General features: G+C 42.7%; 1 long non-coding RNA gene across 1 annotated transcript; it reads left to right on the top strand.

Moving 5' to 3' along the window:
* The first annotated feature begins 264 nt into the window (after positions 1 to 264).
* LOC147338224 (uncharacterized) lies at positions 265 to 1862 on the top strand. The gene is made up of 2 exons (XR_015125056.1): positions 265 to 764; positions 1067 to 1862. It is a non-coding gene; the product is annotated as an uncharacterized LOC147338224 (long non-coding RNA).
* Positions 1863 to 12732: the final 10870 nt, after the last annotated feature.

Below are 12732 nucleotides of genomic sequence, written 5' to 3'. Positions count from 1 at the left end.
ATAGATGGTCATATGATTGTTGGGTTTTTCTCTGTATGCATTATTGTAGGGTAAACCTTACAATATAAAGTGCCTTGAGGCGACTGTTGTTCTGATTTGGTGCTGTATAAATAAAATTGAATTGAATACATAATTCCATATCTCTAGCTTTATATATTTGATATTTTTGGAATGTATCTACAATGTAGAAAGTAATAAAATTAAAGAAAAACATCAAATGAGAAGTTGTGTCCAAACTTTTGACTGGTAGTGTGTAACCCTGGTTAACATAGCTAACAACAAATAAAAGCCTGTTAGTAAAAACAGTCATAAGAAATATATTACAGGTGATAAATAGTCAATAAATAGATCATAATGGTTAGAAAATTCATTAAAAACATCAGCAATGATATAATTCATGGTATAGGATTTCATTTGTGTTTAAAAACATGTTAAAAGGGTACAGAACTTGCTAATTCATGGTGTTTTATGTTAATTCAGGTAAAATGGCTAAAATATGTGTTGAGACTCTTATTGTGAAAGGGCACGCTGCAGCGTGACTCCTGTGATTAGCCACACCCAATCGGGTTGTTCCTTCTTTTTGATGCTCGAGAGGGAGAAATGCAGACAGTCCTTGCAGAGCTGCTGCTTAAATGAGTGAAAAAATAGTAAAAATAAGCCAAAAATCTACTTAAAGCCATTTTTGTACTCTGGAGAATGTATTTTTGTTTTTTCCGACCTGTCCTTGCCTTGGTGACGTTGTGAACATAACCGAACGGGACTTGGTGAGTTCAGAAATTGTCTTTTATTTCATGCAAGAAATTTTTGTTGTATTATATTGCTCATTTCATGCAAACGGAGAGCCAAGGTAGCAGATTTATGTTGTTTTATGTTAAAAACGGTGGATTCGTGCTTAAACGACACACAGGCTGCAGTTCAAAGGCCTTTGACGGTGTTTCAGCGCGCCATATTGGCGTCACCTCATTTACGGCTAAATAAGCTGGAAAAAACGGATTTTACTGTTATTTAAGGGCTACCCGTGTGTTATTTTCGAATGTTTATGCACTTTATTTTGTTGTTATGGTAGGCCATTAAGGTTTGGATCGGGAAATGCTGAGCTAGAATCGGAGTTTGATCCGCTGAGCGAGAAACAAGATGGCGAGCCACCCACGGACCCATTGAACTGTACCGAGCAGGAAAAAGGAAAACGCCCCCTGCTGGACGTTGAGCTCTTTCGCTGATAAAACTGGTAGGATTAATCCATACACCTCTGCAAAAGAACAGCGGACTTTTCAAAGCACTGGATAATCATTCGGAGTAATTCCAGGACTAATAGTTAAAGGACACAAAGACAACTTTCTTTTGTTTATTTGTTTGTTTAAGGGATTTATTCAGCCTTTTGCTGAATTGTTTTCAGTTTTACATTTATTTATTTATTTTCGTAATTTATTTTGGTCAACCTTACATTTTAATGCTGTAATGGTGTTAATGGAAGTGTAAATAATTTTGTTGGGTTAAAACAAAATAAGAACTGGTTGAGAATTTAAAGGTGAACCTAGACCAAGATTAAATTAAATCTTGGGCCTAAAGAACTGAACTTGATTTAAAATAACACAGTGTTAATGCAAATAGATCAAAGGATAAACTTGAACTTAGAACTTGAAATAAATAAAACAATAACCTAGGTTGAGAATAACATCCTTCTAAAGCCAAATAAAAGGTTTTGAGATAAATAGGATGAACTAACAGAACATACTGAACTAAGAAGGGGAAAGAAAACATCTTGTTTTCCTTAAATGTGTGATGTTGAATGTTTTATGTAATGTGTCTATAACTGTCTATTCTCTGTCTTCACAAAATAATAAGCCGGCAATTTAAACGTATTTACTGGTCTGTGGTCTTTATTACATGCTACGCTCATTACTGCTCTAGTAGTCGAACCTAACTGGTCCTAGTATACTGTAACGACTCCAGAAGTGTTACAAGTGTATATTAGAAAAATATTGATTGATTACAGCTTAGTAGTAATATGAAAAAAAAAAGAAATATATGGTTGTCTTGCTGCATTTATAATGTCTCTTAGGTGTATGTAATTTAAAGAAGCCAAAATAAATCCCGGTAATTGCATCAACAGGAGGCACAAAGAATGCATGTCAAATAGTATTGTGAGGTAGATCGATTGAGTTCTGCTACTTCTATATGGCACAGAGTAAATGCTCCTGGCAAACTAAATGGATTTACTTGACAAATACAGACTTAAATACCCTAAAAACCAAAAATATAAAATGAAATATATCTGCATCCTAAAAATAATATTACTGACAAACAGTCCATCTATCTTTTGGAAAAAGGCAAATTTGTTTAGAGCACATCTATTTCTGAATCAGCAAAAGCACAGGGTTATGTGTCTCAATCCTATTTATGATGATTCAGAAACTGTAGAGGCTGCAACAAGAAATGCATATTTGCACAATTTCTCTATGAGCATTTATTTCAATTATTTTTCTACAACATTAGTAGATTAGGCTAAACAGAAACTATGCAGTACTCTAAATAGAACTACTTAAGCAAGTAAAATATGATAATGTTGTATTTTAAATTTCCAGAAAAGCACAAGCAGTATTATGCCACTGCTGTTTCTGTCACGGTCTGGAGGGCAGACCGTGGGGGATATAGGAGAAAGGACCCAAAACGCAGACTTGATGGAATGAACAGTGGGTTTATTTACAGTGAGGTAAATATACACCACACATTAAATCTCCAAAAGTGCTCCCTCGACTCCCGTGACGTGTCTTCTCCCAAGTGCTGGTATCCCGTGCTCTCTGCCCCTGTGCCTTCACACACCCCGTGTGTCTTGCAGTCCTGTGTTCCACTGTCCTCCTGGGGAAAAACACAGACACAGCCGTTATGGCACCAACTCCGGCAGGCATACACTTTAACAACACTAGAAACACTGACATGGAGTCTAACTCAACGATCCTGCGCCGGAGGAAGCTCCATCGCTCTGTTAAGTAGCTCCCCCGACGATCCTGATCAGAAGCAGGTGTGTGGTAAGCTAGGCGTGACCAGCAGCTGGCAGGGCCACACCCATCAGGCCTGCAGGTGGCTGTCCTTCATCCTCCAGCCTCACACACATACACACACCAGCATTGAACACAAGAACACAGTGCAGCAAACATACATCCAATACACTAATAACAATAAAGGTCCACACTGTTCACGAACCCCGAGTCCCCGGAACCGGGTCCGTGACAGTACCCCCCCTCTAAGGGTCGACTCCCGACGACCCCAAAACAAAACCACAGAACAACCAACCCAGGGCGGGTGGCGGGGGGTCCAGGACGGAGGGCCCCAAAACCACTCCGCTAAACAGCCACCACAAAGCAACAAAAGAAAAACACAGGTCAACAGTCCAATCCCCCGGTCCAGTGGCAGCAAACAGTTCCGGCGGCCGATCTGCAGGACGGCAAAACAAGCGGGACCCGCTGCGGGTTAGGCAGTGGCGGCAAAAAAGTTCAGGTGGCCTACCTCTAACCCCGTGATGGAAGCAGAACGCTTCAGGCGGCCTGCCACGGATCCGGTGGCAACGGCGTTGCAGCTCCGGCGTTGCAGCTCCGGCGGGCGGTCACGGGTCCGGTGGCGACAGTGTGACTGCTCCGGCGGGCGGCCACGGGTCCGGTGGCGGCGGTGTTGCTGCTCCGGCGGGCGGCCACGGGTCCGGTGGCGGCGGCGTTGCTGCTCCCGCCTCAGCACCACCCACGATTCCCGACGTGGCGGCCGGGCTGCAGGACGTGGCGGCCGGGCTGCAGGACGTGGCGGCCGGGCTGCAGGACGTGGCGGCCCCTCCGGCACGCAGACCTCCAGCTCTGGCTCAGCGGATCCCTCCGGACCTCCGAGCTCCTCCGGTGGCAGCGCGGGCTCACCAAGCTCGCTGAGCTCCTCTGCTGGCAACGCCGGTCCCTCCGGCTCGTTGAGGTCCGCCAGCAGCGGTGCGGGCTTCTCAGTGGGTGGCTCGCTGGGCTGCTCCGGCTCACAGTGCTCCTCCGGCTCGCTGAGCTCCTCCGGCTCGCTGAGCTGCTCCTGCTCGCTGAGCTGCTCGGGCATGCTGAGCTCCTCCGGCTCGCTGAGCTCCTCCGGCTCGCTGAGCTCCACAGCTGGCGACGCGGGCTCCTCCCGCTCGCTGAGCTCCTGCTCGGGCATGCTGAGCTCCTCCGGCTCGCTGAGCTCCTCCGGCTCGCTGAGCTCCTCAGCTGGCGACGCGGGCTCCTCCCGCTCGCTGAGCCGCTCCTCCGGCTGCGACGCGGGTATAGATGGTCGTTGATCCGGAGGTGAAGATGGCGATGCGGAAGCTGCAGGTGGCGAAGATGACGGTCGAGCGGGTGATGTGGATGGTGAAGTCGAGAGTTCTGCGGTCGCTGCAGTCTGATGGGACGCTGGTGGAGAAGTAGCTGCAAAGGGCGGAGGTGATAATGGTGTGGCAGCTACTCGTGGTAGACTGGACAGCGATGTAGAAACAACAGGCGGGTGACATAATGGCAGGGTAGTTCCAGCAGGCATATCAGCCTCCAACTGAGGATGAAGACGAGAGGCTGACTGGACTGGCTGTGCTACGGCTACAGGCTGGGCAGCTGGCTGTGCTACGGCTACAGGCTGGGCAGCTGGCTGTATAAACATAGCCCCAGAATAAACAGTTCTAGACGAAACGGTCCTAACTCCTGGGTCCGAAGGAACATCAGGAGCACAGTCTCTTGAACCAGGAGGAAAAAACTCGTTCTCAAAACTAACATTGTCATCCTCCCAAACAGGAGAAACACAAGCTCTAGGGTTCACGGAGCTGGCATTCACAGCCTTGGGGGAAACAGTCTGTTTATCCCTAGGCACGAAAGGTGAATGAAGGGAGACTCTGTCACTCACCCTAGGCGGTTGTTTGAGCCGAATCCCTGGCTCCTGCTGGAGCTGTGAGTGCTGGCTGCGTGTTCGCTGCCTCCCTGTTGAAGAGGGAGCGTCGCTGGCGGAACGTGACGAGGGCGGATTCTGAAGTGGCTGCTCCTGCAGTGATGTGGAAATGCTGGGTGAGTCAGGTGGCACGATGATAATTCCTAACATTTTGTAAAAAGCTTGTGCAGGTGTAAGCAGATTGCTGGCAGGCTCGTAGTAATCCTCCCGGGACCGGCTGGAGCGTTTTCTGCGAGACCGAGGCGTCCGCGGGGAGGAAACAGACGAGTGGGCCGACGGGTAGGCTGCCAGCGAGGAACGGCAGCACGGAGGCCCTCCAAGCACTAGTCGGGTCTCGTCAAAACGGGAGCTGCGCTTCCGCGGTGAGTCCGCTGGGTCCATAGTGGCAGGATCGTTCTGTCACGGTCTGGAGGGCAGACCGTGGGGGATGTAGGAGAAAGGACCCAAAACGCAGACTTGATGGAATGAACAGTGGGTTTATTTACAGTGAGGTAAATATACACCACACATTAAATCTCCAAAAGTGCTCCCTCGACTCCCGTGACGTGTCTTCTCCCAAGTGCTGGTATCCCGTGCTCTCTGCCCCTGTGCCTTCACACACCCCGTGTGTCTTGCAGTCCTGTGTTCCACTGTCCTCCTGGGGAAAAACACAGACACAGCCGTTATGGCACCAACTCCGGCAGGCATACACTTTAACAACACTAGAAACACTGACATGGAGTCTAACTCAACGATCCTGCGCCGGAGGAAGCTCCATCGCTCTGTTAAGTAGCTCCCCCGACGATCCTGATCAGAAGCAGGTGTGTGGTAAGCTAGGCGTGACCAGCAGCTGGCAGGGCCACACCCATCAGGCCTGCAGGTGGCTGTCCTTCATCCTCCAGCCTCACACACATACACACACCAGCATTGAACACAAGAACACAGTGCAGCAAACATACATCCAATACACTAATAACAATAAAGGTCCACACTGTTCACGAACCCCGAGTCCCCGGAACCGGGTCCGTGACAGTTTCAACAATTTTATAATTTGCAGAAAAAGAAATGTTTTAGATACTTGGCTAGTTGTTTTTTTTTTTTTTTCAGTTCCTGCTCCTCTCTTTCAAATATTATTCCATGGATTTTAATTTATTAAATAGAATTTTTAATATCTACCACAATTAAATGTAAACTATTAGGATTACATAAAAAATAGATATAGCAACACAGAACAAGATACACAAATTTACCATAACAATAAAACCACTTACCTAGTATTTTGTGATCGCATGGCATGAAGGCGTGCCCTTGGAAGGCAGAATGTCCAAGAAAAGCCAGGAGCAACAACTCAGGCTCTACATTCTTTAGACAAGCATGATGCGTTTGGAAGGGTTTCCAAACACATCATGCTTGATTTCTAAATGGAAAATAGCATGACTGCTTAGGTTTCCAAAGTTATTGGGAAATAATCCTTTAGATAGATAAGATCAAAGTGGAGATGTTTGGTCACAGTGCAGTGCCATGTTTGGGCTTGTTTTACAGCTACCAGACCCAGGCACCTTGTAGTCTTTGAGTCAGCCATTAACTCCTCTTTATACAAGAGTTTTGAAGTGTGAAATGTGGAACTATCTGTCCATCTGTTTTTTGTTAAAAAAAAAAAAAAATACATTTGAATCTATGTTAGTTTGTTGTTGACCTGAGGTTGTATTTAACTCATTTTAGAGGCAGAATTCTTTTTTTTTTTTTTTTTTTTTTTTGAGGGGGGGGGGGGTTATAATTATACATAGAACCTTAGAATTGAAAAAAAAATACTGTGACTGAGCTACTACTTGCCGACTGGTTAACCATAGAGATGAGCACAACACAACTGCTGAAAAACAAAACCTTTAATTAAATCGCTAACACCTGCAAAGCACATGTCTAGTGTCATTTCTGTCACTTTTTTACTCTCTAGCATCTGCTGCCAACCCTCCAGTTTTTTTTTTTAATTGGATGAATAAAATCAGCTCAGAAATTCTTTCAAAATGATGAATAACCAAAAACACAATATAACTGGCTCTATATGCAGCATGAGCAGTTTCAGATCTATGTGCAGGTTAGTATATATCAATTCATAAATCAGCAGAAATGTACAGCATGTTTAATCAGCATGTTGGATCAGAACAGCAACGTTATGCTAAACACGAACGATGTTTATAAATCTTGCTTTAATCACATAGTACTATTATTATTTATTTTATTGAGTATGAGTCAGTGAGGAAGTTTCATTGCAAAAACAAACATTTTTCAGTCACAACACTTTCCACTGTTTTTGAAGTAAATAGGGTGGCTGTTCATTTTGTCTTCAGGAATAAAGAAAGCAAAAACATTTCTTGACGGCTTCCACCAATTTGCAGTTTTGTAAAAGGGGACAGCATGAAATGAGATGGTTAGAAAAGCCATTTAAAGTGCAGCAGCAGCAGCATTCACTCCTGCTGGTGTGGCTTCTTATGTCTTTCTGCTTTGCATTTTAAAGGGCTGCATTTCCCTTCTTCCTAATGGTCAAGAATGCTGTTGAAAAAAGTGACAAGTGTCACCAAAGTTCAAAGAAAATATAACAGATTAGTCTTGTGGTGCATGAAAGGGCTGTTAAGTTGAAACAGTTATAGTTTTTCAGTACACTGAATATCAGAGCCAACAGCAGTCCCCCTAACTCTGTTGTTTTATCATAATAATTATCACTCATCCCCCCTCCCTTTCCAACGCCTTCGATGCTTGTTTCCGGCGAGGGAACACGGCGGGTCTGTGTGCCGCGCTGGAATGATAGCGCTGTGCAGGGTGGCTGCTGTGTTTCTTCGGATTACTCCTCACCCCCCACCCACCCCTGTGGCTTGTCATGTCTTCACAATGTTGTGCTGTGGACATTTATGTGCTTTTTTGTGCAAAGGAGTTTTTTTGTTTCCTGTTCTCATGCTGTCCTACCATGGAAACACAGCATGAGTAGGGGTCTCTTTTTTCCTCTTGTACTTTCCCCACTGTAGTGTACATTTCAATGTTTTTTCTCTGATTCTACCAATCTCCAACCTGTATCCCCATGTAATGTTTGTGCTATATGTGTAAGGTCGGGGGGGGGGTCCCATTTCACTGCAGGGCAACCTGCATGTGACGAATAAAGCTTTGATTGATTGACTGATTGATTGAAAATGTCACCAGAGGTAGGAAATATGATTTTTTCTGCACTGCACAATATATACTTTTCTTTATATAGTTTATATGCTTTTCTTTATTCCTTTATATAGAGATATCCCAGGGCTATGGGCTATGAGTACATGTGAGCATTTTAGAACTGAAGCCATACTGGCTTAGCCATCTCCTGGATTAACAAGGCCAGCATCAGGTACATGGTGCATGGAACGCCATAACCAGGTGGCTGGTATAGTATACTGGAACATCTTTGTCAAGTGTAGCCAAAATGGGATACACTCACTGGGTGGCTCAGAATGATGGCGCCTGTGGGGCTTGCAGATATAGACAGACAAATTGATGATTTGTGGCTAACCAACAACACATGATAGTGATAGACAAGTAGAAGTAGGGATAAATGTAGTCATACCAACTGGTAGCAACATTGGGAAGAAAGAGAGATTTGAGAAATATCAAGGGCTGAGAGAGAAACCTGATAAGATGTAGAGGGTTGGGGCAACAGTGCTTGCTGTGGTAATCAGAACACTCATTGCAGTGACACCCCTCAAATTGGGCAATTGGCTCCAGCAGATCCCAGGAACAACATCCAAGATCTCTGTCCAGAAAAGCCCTGTCCTAGGAACACCAAAGATAATGCGCCAGAACCTCAAGCAGGCCTAAACACCGACCACAGTGATGGATGGATCGATGGATGGATGGATGGATGGATGGATAAAGCTTTCTTTTTCAAATTAGGTTCTTGTGTTAAAAAAAAATAATCCAGCAGTAGTAATTTAACACTGGTGGTGCCTTTCTGTTTTGATCTGTTTGACCACAGAACAGTTTTCTGTTTTGTCTCATTCCCTTAGCCCAGAGAGGACAGCTTCATTTCTGTATCATGTTGTGGAAGTTTTCCATTAAATAACGCCTGCAGACGAGCTGTGAGCCGTTACTAACATTCTTTAATCCAAACACACAAAGAACAGAAAACCAAGCTTGTGGAGAGCCTACATGACCGCGGGCAGTGTTGGGAAGGTTACTTTTAAAATGTATTCCATTACAGAATACATGCCCCAAAATGTATTCTGTAACCTATTCCGTTACGTTACTCAATGACAGTAACGTATTCAGAATACTTTGGATTACTTAATATATTATCATGCTTTTTACAACAACGTGAATGTACTATTGCTGTGTGATTTATTACTATTACTGAAGGTCCGCGACTCCGAACTGTAGTAAAGGGACCTCTGACTAATACGGCGGGGTCCCTGTCGGCTCGTAGCCGAAAACTAGCTTTACTTTGTTGTGTGGGTCAACTTTTCTTGCGACAGACAGAGAGAGGCGTTGAAAGACTGCTCCAACGGAACTTATTGTTTTCGGAGGAAAACACGAACACGGTGTACAGTCGAGTCTTAATAGCTTACTTATAACTGGGCTCGTCAGGCACTCTTCTTGGCTGCAGTGGTTATTATTATATTTACATGCTTCCAGCTCCCGTTTTTCCTCGATGACAACTCCTACCTTTCCACTCCCCTTTTTCTCTCTCCCTCCTCGCGCTCACAGACCCATAATGTGTATGGCAGTCCATTCTCTCTGCAACACGGACTACACTGGCCATGATGCTACATTCTTTAGAGCTATGCTTGTAGCATTCTGCCTGTTAGCTTAGCACAACAACGAAAAGGCGCTCTCTCACCCAGGAAACACACAGTCGCAGAGAGAGAGAGAGCGTCGCCCTGTAACCATGGCAACCGTAACGCTGCCGCCTGGAACAACAGAACGTAGCTGTCAAACAAAACCCAAACAGTCCTGACCCGCGACAAAATGAAACAGGAAAGTACCGCAGTGTAATCCATTTATTTCAACAATGTAACTGTATTCTGAATACCACCCTTTTAAACGGTAACTGTAACGGAATACAGTTACTCATATTTTGTATTTTAAATACGTAACGGCGGTACATGTATTCCGTTACTCCCCAACACTGACCGCGGGGCAGGTCAGCAGAGTCCCACTGAGCCTAGCATGGCTCTCAGTTAAATACCTTCTTCAGAAAAAAAAAGCAGTACACAGCTGTTTCAGACCTTAAGGTTCACACTTCCTTGCTACCTCCCAGAGTCCTCGAAGAGACAAAAGACTCTTCCTGTGGAGTGTCTGCTCCCCCCAACTTCCTTACTACACCCACACCATTTGTCTTACTGTATGAGTGTCAGACATATTAAACTCCAGTGGCACCAAGGCATTATACAATAAAATAATGTGATTAATACATAAGTAAAAGAAATTCCTATACAATCATTTCCACACATGACTTCTTTGCATGACAGAATATTTGTAGGTGGTAGGTTGGGATTTCGATAACATCTTTTGTAATGCAGCGCAATCTTTGAGGACCCAAAGATCATGGTCATATTGATTTTCAACCTTGTCCTTTGAATCTTTCAATAATATTATACATTGTAGATAATGAGATATTCAGTAAGTAGTTTTATATTGAGGAACATTATTCTGAAATTGTTCCCAATAAGAATGTAGACATGGTGTTCTGTATATTGATGAAATAATATACAAAATATCAGAGCCATCTTTACTTCTGAGAATTTTTGCCTCTCTAAAGGGCTTTTTCTATACCTCCATAACAACATGTCATGTAACTGATATGTTGCTCCAACCTTTTTTTAGGCATGTTGCGATCATCAAATTCTAGATGACCCCATAAAGGAAATAATAAAATACCAGTTTGATGTTTTCTGTATTTGACTGTGTTTTGAAATTTGCCAATCATTGTATTCTGTTTTTATTCACATTTACAGTGGTTCAGCTTTTTTGTTCCAGTTCATTGTCCTTTGCATATTTCATTGTGGTTTTCTTTAGTTTACTGTAATATTGTGTCTCACACGGGGATAGTTTAGATCACACCACAGAGAAAAGCTGTGAAAAAGCTGGATAAGACTGCGATGTGCTATTGAAAGCCAAATGATTTAATATAGGTTTTTGATTTGAAGGATAAAGTCCTTCATATCCATTGCCTAAGGTTCTTTTGGGACTTAAAATTCTATTGCTGGCTCAATGAGATTTCTTTAAGTGTAAAATTAAAAACAAAACAAAAAACTAGTGACGAAGTTGTTAAAATGCAACATGCACCGATTATAAAACACTTGTTGCTTGTTGCACAGAATTTGTTTGATATTTTGACATTCCCTGAATAAGACCTATGACTACCTGTACTTGGTGTCAACATCAAATCTCCAGTCTGACAGTTTCTTCTTTCAAGGACACTTCAGCGGGGAATGGTCTCCAAGTCCCATTTCACCCTCATGAATTTTAATAGTATTTTTTTTTCATTTAATGTAACATTTTGTGAAACTAAACTTTAGTGATTGAGATTTAGCATAATGAGATTTTTTCTTCTGCAAACATAGCTGCCTTCAATCTCAGGAATGTTTATGTAACAAACAATAAAATCTACAATGAATGGTCACTTATTCAAACCTAGGCTTTTGCAAAGTGTATTATTTCCCATTTTTGATGTAGATGGGAAAAAACCCAATGAAAAATAAGAAGATGGCAGTTAGTCTTGTCTCCGGACTCATGCAAAGTGTTATATTGATGTCTTTGCTTTGAAATTATTGAATAGCTTAGAGAGAAAGTTGAGAAACTGTGTGAATTTCTTTTTGGCATTAAAAATGTCAAAATATCAAAAATATTACAATATTTTAACACATTTTCAAAGTCTAAGACTTACTTATGTTTAGTTTGTATTAATAATGATGATCCAGTGGGAAGAAAACAGTGAACATTACACAGCCAATAACCATTTTTCACTGAACATCTTTCCAGTTGAATGCAAAAGAACGCACTTGGAGCTGATGTTAAAATAATAATTATAAACTAGTAAGTTAATAAATAAGTAACATGTGCCAATGCCACAGTATAATACTGAAGGTGAAGGTTGTGCTGTTTTCCCCATCGCATATATTTTCTCTCTGCACCTCATTGCTTTCTACTGTTTTTTCAAGCGTCTTACATAACAAAAACTACTCAACAAGATTATTCTATCTGACTCTCAGTAAGACAGATGGAAACGTGTGGTCAAAGATAACAATAACGGAGAACAGCAAGAGACAGAGAAAGAAAGACTCTGCGAAGAAGGTGATAGGAAAACTTAAAAAAGAGAATTTTGCACATCAAAGACTCCCTGTTGAATATTAGGTAGAAAGTAGAAGAGTACACACTTGCATGTGTGGAATACTTATGACTTATCTCTGTGAATCTTGCAACGTCTTCAAAAGCAGGTATGCCAGTTTTTTATATATTTAAGAGTATCACTTCTGTTCTCTTACAAGTGATTAAAGTACACATCGCTCACACATCGGGCACACTGATAAAACAGCAATTTTTTTTTTTTAAAAAGTGTAAATTATGACATTATGAAATGTAGAAAATGTCCTGTGATGGACTGCTTGTTGTAACCCACTCCTTGCCCAATGACAGCTGCAATATGCTCCAGCAACTAAATTGGTCTGATGTCTTATTGTCCTACTATCAAATAAGAGATGTTAATGATTTCTGGTTTTATAATTTGGGTTTCTAAAATTGTAAAAAGTGGCATTTTAAGGGCACAGTCAGTGTCCTTGTGTTCACTTAAGATTA

The sequence above is a fragment of the Aulonocara sp. 'chitande type north' Nkhata Bay genome, linkage group LG2 (genome assembly GCF_057382095.1).
Source record: "Aulonocara sp. 'chitande type north' Nkhata Bay isolate Kocher_YH1m ecotype deep benthic linkage group LG2, A_spYH_male_GT1.1, whole genome shotgun sequence".
NCBI lineage: Eukaryota > Metazoa > Chordata > Actinopteri > Cichliformes > Cichlidae > Aulonocara > Aulonocara sp. 'chitande type north' Nkhata Bay.
This window is presented reverse-complemented; position numbering and strand designations above follow the sequence as displayed.